Source organism: Salvelinus sp. IW2-2015, unplaced genomic scaffold (assembly GCF_002910315.2).
Source record: "Salvelinus sp. IW2-2015 unplaced genomic scaffold, ASM291031v2 Un_scaffold3796, whole genome shotgun sequence".
Taxonomy (NCBI): Eukaryota; Metazoa; Chordata; class Actinopteri; order Salmoniformes; family Salmonidae; genus Salvelinus; species Salvelinus sp. IW2-2015.
This window is the reverse complement of record NW_019945070.1, coordinates 1-15,551: the sequence shown is the minus strand read 5'-3', so window position 1 is coordinate 15,551 and position 15,551 is coordinate 1. Positions and strand designations below refer to the sequence as shown.

At 45.7% G+C, this 15,551-nt stretch overlaps 1 pseudogene; it reads right to left on the bottom strand.

Moving 5' to 3' along the window:
* The window catches only part of LOC112076502 (peripheral plasma membrane protein CASK-like), a 35,616-nt pseudogene extending 27,674 nt beyond the window's left edge, over nucleotides 1-7,942 (bottom strand).
* Nucleotides 7,943-15,551: the final 7,609 nt, after the last annotated feature.

The window sequence follows — 15,551 nt, the reverse complement described above, 5'->3', positions numbered from 1 at the left end:
TGAAGAAAAAAAGGGGGAGAGAGAATGAAGAGGGAGAGAGAATGAGAGAAAGGGGAGAGAGAATGAAGAGAAGAATGAGGAGGGAGAATGAAGAGGAGGGAGGGGACGAAGAGAGGAAGGGGAGAATGAAGAGAAGGGGGAGAGAGGAGAGAATGAAGAGAAAGGGGGGAGAGAGAGAGAATGAAGAGAAAGGGGAGAGAGAGAGAGAATGAAGAGAAGGGAGAGAGAATGAAAGGAGGGAATGAAGAGGAAGGGGAGAATGAGAGGAAGGGGAGAGAGAGAGAGAATGAAGAAAGGGGAGAGAGAGAGGAATGAAGAGAAAGGGGAGAGAGAAGAGGAAAGGGGGAGAGAGAAGGAAGAAAGAGAAGGGGGAGAGAGAGAGAGAATGAAGAGAAAGGGAGAGGGAGAAGAAGAGAGATGAAGAGAAAGGGAGAGAGAGAGAGAAATGAGAGAGAAGGGGAGGAGAGAGATGAATGAAGAGAAAGGGAGAAGAGAGAATGAAGAAAAGGGGAGAGAGAGAATGAAGAGGAAGGGGAGAGAGAGAATGAAGAGGAAGGGGGAGAGAAGTGAAGAGGAAGGGGAGAGAGAGAAGAATGAAGAGAAAGGGGGAGAGAGAGAATGAAGAGAAAGGGGGAGAGAGAGAGAATGAAAGAAAGGGGGAGAGAGAAGAGAATGAAGAGGAGGGGAGAGAGAGGAATGAAGAGGAGGGGAGGAGAGAGAATGAAGAGGAAGGGGAGAGAGAGAGAAATGAAGAGGAAGGGGGAGAGAGAGAGAATGAAGAGAAGGGGGAGAGAGAGAGAATGAAGAGAAAGGGGGAGAGAGAGAGAATGAAGAGAAAGGGGAGAGAGAGAGGAGATGAAGAGAAAGGGGGAGAGAGAGAGAGAATGAAGAGAAAGGGGGAGAGAATGAAGTGGAAGGAGGAGAGTGATGAATTAGCAACGCCACTACTTCTTAGAGAGCTCATCTAAAAGCACTTCATTACAGGCATGTAGAGTCCCCAAGGTTCTCATCGTCCTACCACTGAATACAAGGCCCCTTACTTCAAATGAGGCCTTCGTGAAAATGTCAATGTGACGTGCGTGTAACTGGCTACGGCTTCATGGAAGAGAAAGGGGGAGAGAGAGAGAATGAAGAGAAAGGGGGAGAGAGAGAGAGAATGAAGAGAAAGGGGGAGAGAGAATGAAGTGGAAGGAGGAGAGTGAGGGAATTAGCAACGCCACTACTTCTTAGAGAGCTCCATCTAAAAGCACTTCATTACAGGCATGTAGAGTCRCCAAGGTRCTCATCGTCCTACCACTGAATACAAGGCCCCTTACTTCAAATGAGGCCTTCGTTGAAAATGTCAATGTGACGTGCGTGTAACTGGCTACGGCTTCAATGTAGACAAAGTCCWCATCAGCCCGCGTCACAATTTCAAAACACAAGTCAGCTCCGTCCATACTAGAGAGGCAGAGAGGAAATAAGGGAACCTAAGAGTCAAGTTTTTACCTGGCTACAGCTTCACTGTAGACAAAACCAGCATCGGCCCGCTTCACAGTCTCAAAACACAGGTCAGCTGTATCCATACTATGTCAGAGAGGTAGAAATCACATAAAACAAAACTTTATTGAATTTGAATTARACCMTTAGTACAGAAAGTCAACAGGGAGGGACCATTCTAGAATATCAAGTAAAATCTAGAACAGAAATTCTAGAATTTAGTCCATTCTAGAATAGAAAGTCAATAGGTGACCATTCAAGAAACAAAATGGCCGAAACACAACCAACTTACAACTCAAAGACCATGTAGAGCATGCCATCGGAGCTGTAGGTTTCTAGTAGCTCTACGATGTGAGGGTGCTTCAGCATGTGACAGATACTGGCCTCTCTCTTCAGATCTGTGGAGGAAACAGGKGAGATAAGAGATGGAAACCATTTTTTCAGTATTGAGATGCATCCGTTTGTCCTCGTTTCCCCTTTTCAACACACTCCTCCTCATCTTGCCCCATAGCTTATAGGTGTGTCCCCTCCCTCTCTTTCTCCTGACCTCTCCACCGCGCTGACCCAGTTGGCAGACTCCAGGCGGAGCGCAGGAGGGAGGTTAAGAGAAGAGGAAACACCTCCGGCGCATGTTACTGTTTTCATTCCCTCTCTTCCCCAACCACATAAACATCAAAGGAGATGAACATGGAGGGGTGCACGTGTGCAGGCAGGGAGAGGCTTGACTGCAGCGCGGGAAGCACACACACACAAGGAAGCAGCAAAGAGCGAAGAACACAGTACACACACACACCCCGAAGAGGAGCAAAATAGTTGAAAAAGCGTTGGGAGGGAAAGTGAAGCTGTGGGAGCTCATGTGGTACTAGAGGCGTCGTCTGGAGTTGGACCCAGTCAGACACACTGCACTGTTGTTCTCCTCTSTTCTGCAGCTCACATCACCCAATACAGACCTCATTTACACACTCCCCTCCAGTCTACTAGTCTGCAGAGACTACAAACGTGTGTGCYGTGTTGTGACGGGCCTAACTCATGACGTAAGACCCAGAGACAGAGTCCTTATTCTCTCACTATCTCTGTGTTGAGCCTCTCTCTCTGCATTCCTCGATCTCCGTCGCTCCCTCTCTCTGTCTCTCTCTCTCATACACAGAAGACCAAGAGTACGAGTCAGAGAGAGGAAAACAGAACAGATGATGATACATGGTAGTAACTGAGGGGGGGGGTATAGTCTAACAGTATGGATTTAGTGGATAGCGCAGCAGGATAGATGTGCTCTCTATACGGACTCATCATTGTTCAATGAAGCCCAGTCTGCTTGCTAACTCAAAATGTCACTGCTCACAATTAACACGACTTGTTTCTGTGAGTTTCTGTAAAACTACAGCGGGAGGGGAGGGAGAGYTTCGTTTCATCGGGGGTCCAATTGTCTTTTCTGCCAGCGCTGTGGGGTTTTAAATGAAAGTGACATTTACGAGTTCCATTCAGCCCAACTCTACAGCTAGAAATCAACCTCTCAGCATTCAAACACACTGGAGGTCCTCTCCCTCTCTCGCGTTCTTCTCCCTCTCTCCTTCTTGGTTGGCTCTACTTCTAACTCTCTCTTTCTCCCCCTCTCTCTTCTCACTCTCTGATTAGCAGGTATTCTTTCCCTCTATCAGTTTACTAGGTTCTTCCCAGACCCTATATCAATTTACTAGGTTCTTCCAGACCCTCTATCAGTTTACTAGGTTCTTCCAGACCCTATATCAGTTTACTAGGTTTCTTCAGACCCTCTATCAGTTTCTAGGTTTTCCCAGACCCTCTATAGTTTACTAGGTCTTCCAGACCCTCTATAGTTTACTAGGCTCTTCCAGCCCTCTATTCAGTTTACTAGGCTCTTCCAGAACCCTATTATCAGTTTACTAGGCTCTTCCAGAGCCGCTATATCAGTTTTACTAGGTTCTTCCAGACCCTCTATCAGTTTACTAGGTTCTTCCAGACCCTCTAATAGTTTAACTAGGTTCTTCCAGACCCTCTATCAGTTTACTAGGTTCTTCCAGACCCTCTATCAGTTTACTAGGCCTTCTTCCAGACCCTCTATCAGTTTACTAGGTTCTTCCAGACCTCTATCAGTTTACTAGGTTCTTCCCAGACCCTGCTATGCAGTTTAGCTAGGCTCTTCCAGACCCTCTATCAGTTCTAAGGTGTCTTCAGGACCCGCTTAGGTGCAGTTTAACTAGGCTAGTCTTCCAGACCGCTCTTCGTTTACTAGGCTCTTCCAGACCTAATATCAGTTTACTAGGTTCTTCCAGACCCTATATCAGTTTACAAGGCTCTTCCAGACCCTCTATCAGTTTACTAGGTTCTTCCAGACCCTATATCGTTTACTAGGCTCTTCAAGACCCTATTTCAGTTTACTAGTTCTTCCAGACCCTATTTCAGTTTACTAGTTCTTTCCAGACCCTCTATCAGTTTACTAGGCTCTTCCAGACGCCTCTAGTCAGTTTACTAGGCTTTCCAGACCCTCTATCAGTTTACTAGGTTCTTCCAGACCCTCTATCAGTTTACTAGGCTCTTCCAGACCCTCTATCAGTTTACTAGGCTTCCAGACCCTCTATCAGTTTACTAGGTTCTTCCAGACCTCTATCAGTTTACTAGGTTCTTTCCAGACCCTCTATTTCAGTTTACTAGGTTCTTCAGCCCTATATCAGTTTACTAGGCTCTTCCAGACCCTATTTCAGTTTATAGGCTCTTCCCAGACCCTCTATCAGTTTACTAGGTCTTCCAGACCGGCTCTAATCAGTTTACTAGGGTTCTTCCAGACCCTTGCTATCAGTTTACTTAGGCTCTTCCAGACCTCTATCAGTTTACCTAGGTCTCTTCCGAAGAGCCAGAATGCTATATCAGCTTATACTGCAACAATCCCGTCCTTTATTGAGACGCTATCAATATTTACAGCACAATCTGTCTTTCGATTGTGCCTTAGGATCCTGTCCTGGCTCGCTGGGCCCAGCTTCTGACGCGGAGCAGTCACGAGATGGCACACCATGAACGCCAAAACCCCGGCACTGCCACCACAGTGTGACACACACACACACACACACACAGAACAGCATGACACGGCAGGAAACTGCATGGAAAGTTAGTATGCATCAGCGATTTACCCACACACACACACAGCGCACGAGTGTGACTCTTCCTTACCCTCTGTGCTGAGGCCAGGGCTGGAGGTGAAACTGGCCACATCTACGATCTTCACTGCAAACTGCTGCCCTGTGTCCCTGTTGATACAGCGCCTCACCACACTGAAGGGACCCCTGGAAGACAGAAACCATAGTGGGTTAGTCACGTTTCTCTCACACACACACACACACCAGATCTACACCAGTGCCTGGGGAATAGGGGGAAGGGGTCGATTTGGAATTCATCCTTGGATATATCTGGCACCTTTACATTCTCTCTGTTCTTCCCTGTAGGCCTTCAGTAATCACAGTGCAGTAACAATAACCCAACAGCCATGAACAGTAGGTCGTGGCAGTGGGCACAGCCCTGGATATGATGGAGCCTAATGCTGGAGATGTAGCAGCTAGCGACGTAGCCTAGCCTCCTCTCCTCTGCCTGGGGAATCACAGAGCAGTGGTGAGCACAGCTGTGAAGACGAAAATAAAAGCCCCATTACAGAGGCCTCGAGGCAGGGAGAAATAGCATTGCTGACAGGGGCCTTGGACCAGGGTGGTGGGTTAGGGTTGAGGATATGATAAGGCAGGGAAGTGTACTGGGCAAGGTTGTAAATCCCAAAGGGACTGTGGGGCACACAACACAAGGGGCAACACACACAGGAAAACAGTAGTACGAGGAAATAAAACCGTAGAACAAACCACACACATTTACACACTTGTGCATCCACACACACCCCCTGCACTCAAGTCCCACTGCACACAGTGCTCAGCGTTCCACTCAGTATAACTTAAAGCTGTTGGCCTGATGCTGACAGAGACGCGTGACTGAAAGGCAGCTGGTCAGCAGACACCACAGAAATATGAGCATCACTAAAGCAAGCATGCAGTAAAACTCAGTGCAGGGATTCCAACTCCATCAAAACAGAGTTAAGGCTAATTCATAAAAGTATCCAATAGAATTGGCTACAATTCAAATCCTATAGAATACAACCATAGGTAGGGGGCTTACAGCCACCATTGTGTGGCCTCTCCTACTATGATAGGATTAAACCCGGCTATCTGCCTCTGGGGGGGGGAGAGTGGAGGCTCTGAAGACTGACCCATATGCTAAAATGATAGAATGATCCCCAGACATTACTTCGATCTGTGAAGAACAGTGCGAGACTCCCCTAAAACCCGACCCCCCTCCGTCCGGTGGGGTGAAAGTAGAGGTCGACCGTTAATGGAATGGCCGATTAAGTTAGGGCCGATTTCAAGTTTTCCATAAAATCGGTATAAACGGTAATTTTGGACCCGATTTTGCCTGTTGTTTTTTGGTTTTGATACCGTTGTATTTTAACTAGGCGAAAGTCAGTTAAGAACAACATTTGTATTTCAAAGGACGCTAGCAACAGTGGTTAACTGCCTTGTTCAGGGGCAGTAAACGACAGATTTTTTTAACCTTGTTAGCTCATGGAATTCAATCTTGCAAACCTAACGGTTAAATTAGTGCCAACGCTCTAACCACCTGCCTCACGAGACCCGCCTGTTACGCGAATGCAGTAAGAAGCCAAGGTAAGTTGCTAGCTGACGCATTAATACTTATCTTATAAAAAACAAATCAATCAAATCATTAATCACTAGTTAATCTACACATGGTTGATGATAGTTACTAGTTTATCTAGCGTGTCCTGCTATTGCATATAATCGATGCAGGTTGCGCATTTGGCAAAAGGAACTCTCTGTTGCTCCAACCGTGTACCCTAACCAAACACATCATCCTTTCTTAAAACAATACCACGAAGTATTATATTTTGTAATACCTGCAATATTTCAGCTAAAGAATATCCAGGTTAGCAGGCAATATTAACACAGTGAGAATTGGCAATCACCTTCTCAGCCACGTATATGCACACAGTTTTGGGCCGCCTGGCTCTTGCAAACTAATTTTGCCCAGAATTTTTACGTAATTACAGTGAACACTAACATCTAAAGGTTGCTGCAATATAACAGGAAATATGTTAGACTTATTGGATGCCCACCCGTTTAGCATAAAATACGCGAACGCTTTTCCATATTCACTGAATAGACATAGAACGTTTTTGTGTTTCCGGAGATGATAGCTTTCCGGATCTCGACCATATTGAATGACCTAAGGCTCGTATTTCTGTTTGTTCATGGATTCTCTATAATTAAGATCTATATTTGCATAGCACGCAGTCTGACTGAGCGATGCGTAGGGCACACAGCAGGCTCGTAAGCATGTCAATGTCAAACAGCACTCTTCGTTGCGTTTTTGCCGACAGCAAGCTGTGTTATGACTTCCAAAGCTATCAACACTCCGAGATTAGGCTGGTGAAACCGATGTGAACATGGCTAGCTAGTTAGCGGGATGCGCGCTAACTAGCCGTTCCAAAAAGTCACTCCTCTGAGACTTGGAGTAGTTGTTCCCCTTGCTCTGCATAGGGCTAACGGCTGCTTCGGGGTGGCTGTTTGTGATGTGTTCCTGGTTCGAGCCCAGGTAGGAGCGAGGAGAGGAGCGCAAGCTATACGTACACTGCAATACTAAAATGCCTATAAAGACACAAATCCAATATCAAAGCGTATATGAATATACAAATGCGCTATAGAGAGAAATTAGTCCCTATAATTCCTATAATACACTAACACTAAACGTTCTTAACCGTGGAATATGAGACTCGTCTAAAAGGAACCACCAGCCTGTTCATAATGTTCTCATGTTCTGGAGCAAGGAACTTAAACCTTAGCTTTTTTACTGCATATGAGCTACTTTCTCCATGTTCATTTGCAACCATAATACGTTCACTTTTTTATCTTGAGGCTCGACATACTTTTTTGATTTTGAATATTGGTTAAACATTAAGTGTTCAACAGTTTGTTGTAATTTCATTATTTATAATCAGCTAAATCAAAAATTTATAATGTCTTTTAATACCCTTAATCTCAAATAGGCTTATTAGTATCTCGGTCCAATTGACGGATACGGTATGGTAAAATCACGAATCTTCATCAATGTTTTTAGGCGATGCCAAACCCACCCCTTGGTATCGGCATGGCCGTTGTGAAAAACAAATGGTAACCCCAGAAAACAACCCCGGCTACTTAACATATCTCCTTAAAGACAAAGGCGACTGAACAACAAACAGTCCTCCAGGCTCACTAACGTGAACCACTTTGGGCAATTTCCCCTACTATCCACGTGTACTTGCCACGACCTCTATCACCTCCGGTCGAGCCTTCCCTAGGCCCCCTAAGGACACTGTTCCCACACTCCCCCGTGTTACACTCGTCCTCGCCCCTAGCTCCATCCTCTACAGTTTAGCACACTGGTTCCATCCCCTAGCACATCCCTAACGGGATGGTAACACTGGTGTGCCCTTCCCCCTACGCTCCTTCTAACGGTGTAACACTGCCGTTTCCATTTCCCCTCTAGCTCTTAGGATGTAAACACTGTTCCACTCCCCCTAGCACCTCCTATGCGTGTAACCACTGTTCCTTCCCGCCCTAGCTCCTTCCTACGTGTAACACTCGGGTTTCCCTTCCCCCCTAGGCTCCTCCTAAACGGTGTAACAACTGCGTTCCCTTCCCCCCTAGCTCCTGTCTATGGGTGTATACACTGGTTCACATCCCCCCTAGCTCCTTCCCTACGGTGTCAACACTTGGTTCCATTGCCCCCCTAGCTCTCACCTACGGAGTGTAACTGTTTCTCTATCCCCCTAGCTCCTTCCTACGTGTAACATGGTTCCCTTCCCCCTAAGCTCCTTCCAACGCTGTCAACACTCGGTTTCCATTCCCCCTAGCTCCTCCCTACGGTTGGGGGTAAACACTGGTTCTCCCCCTTTCCCCCCTACGGTGTAACCACTAGTTTTCCCCTCTACTCCCCCAACACTTATCCTGCTCATCCCTACGGTGCTAATACACTAGGTTCCATTCCCTCTACTCCTCCCTAACGGTGTAACACTGGTTTCCTTCCTCCCTAGTTCCTGCTCGTAGTCGGCTGCAACACTGGTTTCCTTCCCTCCCTACGCCATGTTAACAACTGATTCCATTCCCCCCAGCTCCTCCCTACGGTTGTAAACATGGTTCCTCCTCCCCTACTTCTCCTATAGTGTAAGACACTGGTTTCCTCCCACCTAGGTTCCTCCCTAAACGCAGTGTAACACTGTTCCATTCCCCCCTAGCTCCTCCCTAGCGATGTAACACTGGTTTCCCTTCCCCCTAGTCCTCCCTACGAGTGTAAACACTGAGTTCCATTCCCCCCGCTTAGTGTCCTCACAGATGTAACCACGCGGTTTCCTTCCTCCCTAGCTCTCCCTGAGTGTATACACTGCTTTCCCTTCCCCCCTAGCTTTCCCTTCCTAAGTGTAACACTGGTTTCCTCCATCCCCTAGCTCCTCCAACATTCCTGTCCATATATCCCTAACGGTACACCTGGTTTACCTTCCCCTAGCTTCCTCCTACAGTGATACCACTGGTTTCCTCTCCCCCTAAAGCCTCCTCCGTAATGGTGTAACATGGTTTCCTTCCTCCCTAGGCTTTCCTCCCTTAACGTGTAAACAGCTGGTCTCCTTCCCCCCTAGCTCCTCCTAAGTGTAAACACAGGTTCCCTTCCACCCTAAAGCCCTTCCTACGGTGTAACACTGTTCCATTACCCTACGTATCCCTGCCTTACGGTGTAACACTGGTTTCCCTCCCCCCTAGCTCTCCCTATAGGTGCTAACACTGGTTCCTTCCTCCCTAGCTCTCTCCCTATGGTGTAAAATGGTTCCATTCCCCATAGTTCTCCCTACGGTGCTAACACTGGTTTCCCTTCCCCCTAGCTCCTCCTAAGTTAAACTGCTCCCTTCCAACCCTAAGCCCTCCTATGGGTAGCGCAGACGAAGGGATAGAAGAAATAAGGGTGGGCACACCTAGCCTCATATGGGTTTGATTTCAAATTTATTCTACAAGATTAACACTAGGTCGCAAACATCTGAAGTGGTATGGAATGGAGGCCAGGGGATGGGTGAGTTTGGACTGGACCTAGTATTGCCAGCCTAATATGTAATAAAACTCCCATTATCTCCATGAACACTGTGATGAGTCCAAAAGCCAGGTGAATCGGTTGGTGCGAGTCAATTTCAAATCTTAAATAGATCAAGAATTCAAATATCCTCACAGAAGATTGAAGACTAGCTGCCAATTTGAATTTGGTGAAATCGAATTCAACTCATCTCCCTAGTTGTCAAATGTAGGACTGAGTGAGTTCAAATGGAATTGACCCTCGCCAAACCCCCCACCCTGAATGGCGCCAAAGGCAAGCGATTCACACCCAGGAGTGTCATTCCACGGGGGAAGGACTGTGAGAAAAGGAGGCGAGAGGGTAGGCACGCTTTGAGTGAATATAGGCACAGCTTGCCGCAAACATGAGCCCCCTCCCACTTCACAATCCCTGCAGTGTTAGTATTACCCGTTAGCACCTGGACCACCCTTCTTACATTAACTTCGGATGGAATAGAATGCATTAGAGAGAAACGGAAGCGAAATGGGAGAAGATAGAAGGAACTGAGGTAGCCTAGTAGCGAAGAAAGCCAAGAGTCGAGACATGGTCGTGAGTAGGAACGTTTAAGACGAAATCCTAACGTAATAAAAAAAATCCGAAACGGAATAAACGAATATGTTTATAACCATCACAAAATAAATAATCGCGGTGCAGCTGCTCCGCCTACAGCTTGCTCTTCGCTAATGAGTTTGCGAGTTCTCTTCGGTCTTTGCATGTAGAATATCCTAGCCTATCATTGAGGAAGGCCCTTGCTTATCAAAACGCAAAATACGGCCTTCTGGAGTTTTTGCCGTTTATCAGATATCTTGCTGTTTGATTGTGGCCGATTATCGAATTAGCGGCTCTCAGCGGTTTTGGACTCCCGTCTTTTCTTGGGTGGCTGTATCCTGCTCTACTTACATTGCCCCGATCCTTCCCCCATCTCGTCCTCTCTGTTCCCTCATAGCACCAATCGTCTCAATTGTAATATCTATGTTCGGATAGTGTTTTTGTTTCAATATCAAGTTAATATGTGTTAGCATAACTAATTTTCTCAGCCTACTCATTGTGTAATTTCTATCATTTTCCTTCTACTTATCAAACCTTCACATTCGTGTATCTTTCAAAAGGTTTTATCCTCGGGTAAAAATTATTGTGGTCCAACGTGTCCTTGCTTTTCAGGTCACTGAGCTACGAGGAAGTTATAAATCTATAATCGTTATTTAAAGTTTACTTTTATTAGGGAGTGGATACTTGTTTCGGGGCTCAAGGCAGTCATAACGCTAGGGGAACAAGCAACTACAGCTGGATGGCGGCAAGGCAGGCTTCGGAATATTTTATTGAGATGAACAGGTTTCGAGGGTGAGGGCGCTAGTGGGGATTATACGGATGCATTAGCATCCCACATTTATCAAAAACACAGATCTACTCTACAGTATAAGTTTCATCAACTCCACGGCAGGACCTGAAAGAGCCGGGCTATTATGGGAAACCATGCTTCGCAGAGAAGATTTTACAGGAGTGTTCGGTATTTAAAAATACGTAGCGATTGGTAATCCTCTATACATACAATACATGTCGAGTAATACCGCCAGAGGCCGCTTTTTCTAGATAGAGAGTGAGATAACACTGATGGCGGGGTTAGATTAAACGGTCAGATTGTGGCCCGGTTGCATCAGCGGTTCATTAGAAAATTGGGACCGGGTATTTCTCGTAATTCAATTGTTAAATTATGATATTGTTGACGACCACTCCTTAATCGTTTAAACCGGACCAAACACTAATTTAAAGACTTCGATTTTTAAATGGGCAGTTTATCATATAAGGCAACAAATGTATTATATGTCAAGTTATCATTGGTCACACCCCTAAATGAAGATGAGGATAAGGGAAACTTCAACATTAAGGGTGGCTAATAGATGATGACTCATCTTTTACTCTTTCTCGGTTGTCATGAGTCCGATTTACAGGTCCAATGATTGTGTTAGAAAAAGATGCGTGTAGTGTCATAAATTTAACATTTGTGCCCCGCGATATCCAATAGTACTGAGATACAAGGCACTACTCAGACAAATGCCTGAAAAGCTTTCTAAAAATGGTCCAGAGTTGTGCGCTGTGTCGAGAGTAAGAATAACACCCTACCGCTTATAAGTATTGCTTTGGTTTAATTGTACTGGTTACTTGAACGAGCAAACAATTTTGAATTATTTAATTGAAGGATGTGCAATGTTGACGCGATTCACACTCCCTAGCGTAACCAGCCAGTGGGAGTGGCTACTGGAATGATTCATCAGACCAAAAAGTACCGTTTTCCAGTAGACAGAAACAGTTCCATCTCTGGGAGCCAGAGGTTTAGTTTTTAACCATTGTATCACTCCCCAAGACTTGAGCAAGGGGTAGGGTGGGCCTGAGTCGTAGAGACTTTCTGGACCAAACCCCAAACACTCTCATTAGGTGTCAGAGTCCGATACTGATATCCCAAAGTTTAGAATGCAGTTCTGCTCCACAAACACATCTATTGTTGTGCCTCTTTTAGACCTCCACCAACCTCTTTCAATAATCGATTGTGGTTGATGTTTATATGAGGTGGAGGATAGACTATATAGTAGTGTTATGTCAGAAAAGGATTGAGGAACTGGAAAGAAAGAGGATAAGACCAGTGTTGATGCAGAAATCTACGGGAATTTCCATCAACAAGAGACGAGAAGGTAAAGGAACGGAAGAAATTAGGGTGGAGTAGAAATAATATAACATTAAAAATGGGCACACTTTTTTGGGAAATGAACAGAAGTCAGCACACTGGTAATAGGCCCCATAAGCCCTTTTAGACATAGCAAGACCAAATTCAAGAGAGTATTTCGAGTACCCCCATGTTTTTCTCGAAGACCAGAGTCAACAAACCCACTTCCGTAAGAGAGTAAATCAGTCACAAGGCCAAAAACCCACCAGAGTTCACACTATCTAGTCAGAGGAGGCTTACACACATCATCTTATACCTTCGAGAACTATTTAAGTGAGTGACAAGTAAAATCAACGGAAACGCAGCGCAAAGTTTAATGAATTGGATCAGGTAGAAATTTCTGAGAATGCATGCGTGCTGCGAGGTTTGGGGCCAGACCGGAGATTTTCTTGCCAGCTCATGCTCCTGAGAGTCACAATTACTCGATTCATTCTCAGTCATAATGGGGCTTGGCAGTGGATGCAGAGGAGCCCTGTGAGGGACGATGAGCACACTAACGGAGACCTGTAAGATTGAGTGGATGTTCTAGAGCTAAATCTGGTGAGCAAGAGAGCACAGTGGGCCTACAAAGACCACCATTGCACGCATGGGAAAGAAACCTAGGGGTTGTTCTATTGCTCTGTTAGGGTATTTAGCCTGAGGCCGTGCGTAGCGAGGCAGTAATAGACACAACTTTGAAATGGTCAGGTGCATTTTGCTTCAGAGGACCTCATTTTAGAGGCATAGAAAAGGACACTACAAAATGGAGGTATAGGTATTAGCTATTTTTATACATTTGTAGCAAGTGGGTGTATTGTATGTAGAGCTACGAATAATTTTATTAGTAAAAACTGCACACAAATTTTTCCAACGTTTTTTGAGATAGAGTGCTTACCACTTTAAATTGAGTCAATGCAGATCCAAAGCATTCAAAGACCGTAGTCTAAGATCTTTGATGTTGTCAATTTACCTGAGCCATATATCGCGAGTCAGAGTAATGATCACTTCCCTATGCCAGTATCCTAGCATTCTGATACGAATCATTCCAATTCCTTTGCCTCTTGGGCATCTCTTAATGAGTTAGCACACGTTGTCAGAGCCAGTATATTTACCCCGAGAAGAGGGCCGGGGCGTGGTTGATCTCAGTTTGCACTTGTCTGCATATCCCATGCAGAGGGAGAATAACAAGACGGCTCAAATTACCACATCGCACTAGTCCCGACTTACAACTGGGACCTTAATGAGACCCGGCTACTAAGGAAGTAATCTGTCACTGTGGGTTACTCGAAACATCAACCAACCTCGAGATGACTGCTGACTCTCTATTGGTTTACACACTGACTTTTGGCCTCCCACATACATGGCGCATATATGCATGGAGTAAGGGCGGACAACCATCTCGCTTTGGCTTGGGTTGTGTATAGGGAGTCCTATAGCTTTCCACCTTCGCAAGGATAAAAGGATTTAAGTGCTGGTAGTGTATATCACATGGGTGGATCATTGGTGGACGGATCCTTAGTGCCATCTGCACCCATTAAATAATGTAAATTAATTCATAGGACATTGGAAACAACGTGACAGAGCTCGAGGCTCTTCGTTCTGTAGCCGGTCTTGATTGCTATTTACTGTTGTTACATGACACGAGCTCGGTTGAAGATTATGCCATGTTCACATTTTGCTCTCCTCAAAGTCTTCATTTCTAATTTTCTCTGATGCTTAGCACTCCATATTTCTGCGGAACAAATTATCAACTTAAATTGAAGATATAACATTTTAAAGTTGCTTCCAAAGCCTGCCAGTTAGCTTCTAAGCCAAGTGGGGTAACTGGCAGTAGACAAATAAGCTTAAGGGCATAGGGGTCTGGAGGGTTAGACTATAAATTGTCTTAACAATATACATCTCAAAAGGGGAGTCCCTTCACATCTCCTTTTTACTTTCTTAAAGGAGGAGAGGGAGAAAGGGGAAGGAGAGCCTGGCACTAGCTTTGGCTGTCAGCTCATTGTGATGGATCGCGGAGAACTTGATTCCTACAGGAGCCCAGGGGGGAAGAGGGGAATGGTTTTCCATTCTTTGTCGATTCAGAATGTTCTAGAGAGGAGACTGAACACCCCATTCAGCTAAGCCGTTAAGTAAGCTACACCTCAGAGAACAAGTTAACTTTAGTGAGTATCAACTAGCAGTTGCAGGTCATCCTCAGAGCTTGACCCCTACTGGCAAATCCTCCCCACACAACCCATTCATCTCCCTTGACTCCTACATAAGCAGGAATCTGACAGAGAGGGGAAGTGCCAGGCAGGGACTACAAATAGAAGTTCGTGTTGGTGGGGATAAATTGGTCTGACGTACATGTTTACATGGGGAAAATATCAAGGTCAACTGTGAAGTAAAGACAAGAGATGAGCATGTCACATGGGAGTGCTCATCTCATTCTTTCAGAAATGGATTCCTTTTCTCTGCCAGATGCTTTAAGACATGCTGTACTGGGTGGTTATTCTAGATTAAATGGTGTGAGATACTGAACAGGAATCTGGAAGAAGTGCCTATGTTTAAGCAATAAGGCCCGAGGAGGTGTGGGTAATAAAAATGGGGGCCCCAATATTACCCAATGGGGCCCTTTTTTTTTAAAAGGGGGGGGCCCCCCCTTTCTTATGCACGACGCAACGCGGAGGTATATTGGCCATACACACAAACCCCCCTGAGTGACTTATGCTATTATATTGAAGCTGGTTACACGTAATTAGAGCAGTAAACTACGAAATGTTTGTCATACCCGTGGAACGGTCTGATATACCTACGCTTTCAGCCAAGTCAGCATTCAGGGCTTCGAACCACCCAGTTTTTTAAAACGAATTAGGTATGAAAATAACAGGAGAGATTAAACCGACTCCTCGCACTCAGGAACTGAGCCGAAAAAAGGCTCAAGTCGCCCAAAGCCTTCCCAACCCCAAACCTCCACACTGTCTGCCAACCCCAAACCTCCACACTTGGTCCCAACCCTAAACCTCCACACTGTCCTGCCAACCCCAAACTCCACACTGTGCTGCCGACCCAAACCTTCCACACTGTCCTGCCAACCTTTTATTGTCTGCCAACCTAGACAATATAGGTAGAGGTGTTTGGATGTGTGCGTGTAGTAGCCCGAAACTATTCCCTCCATCAGCTAACAAACGAACACCTG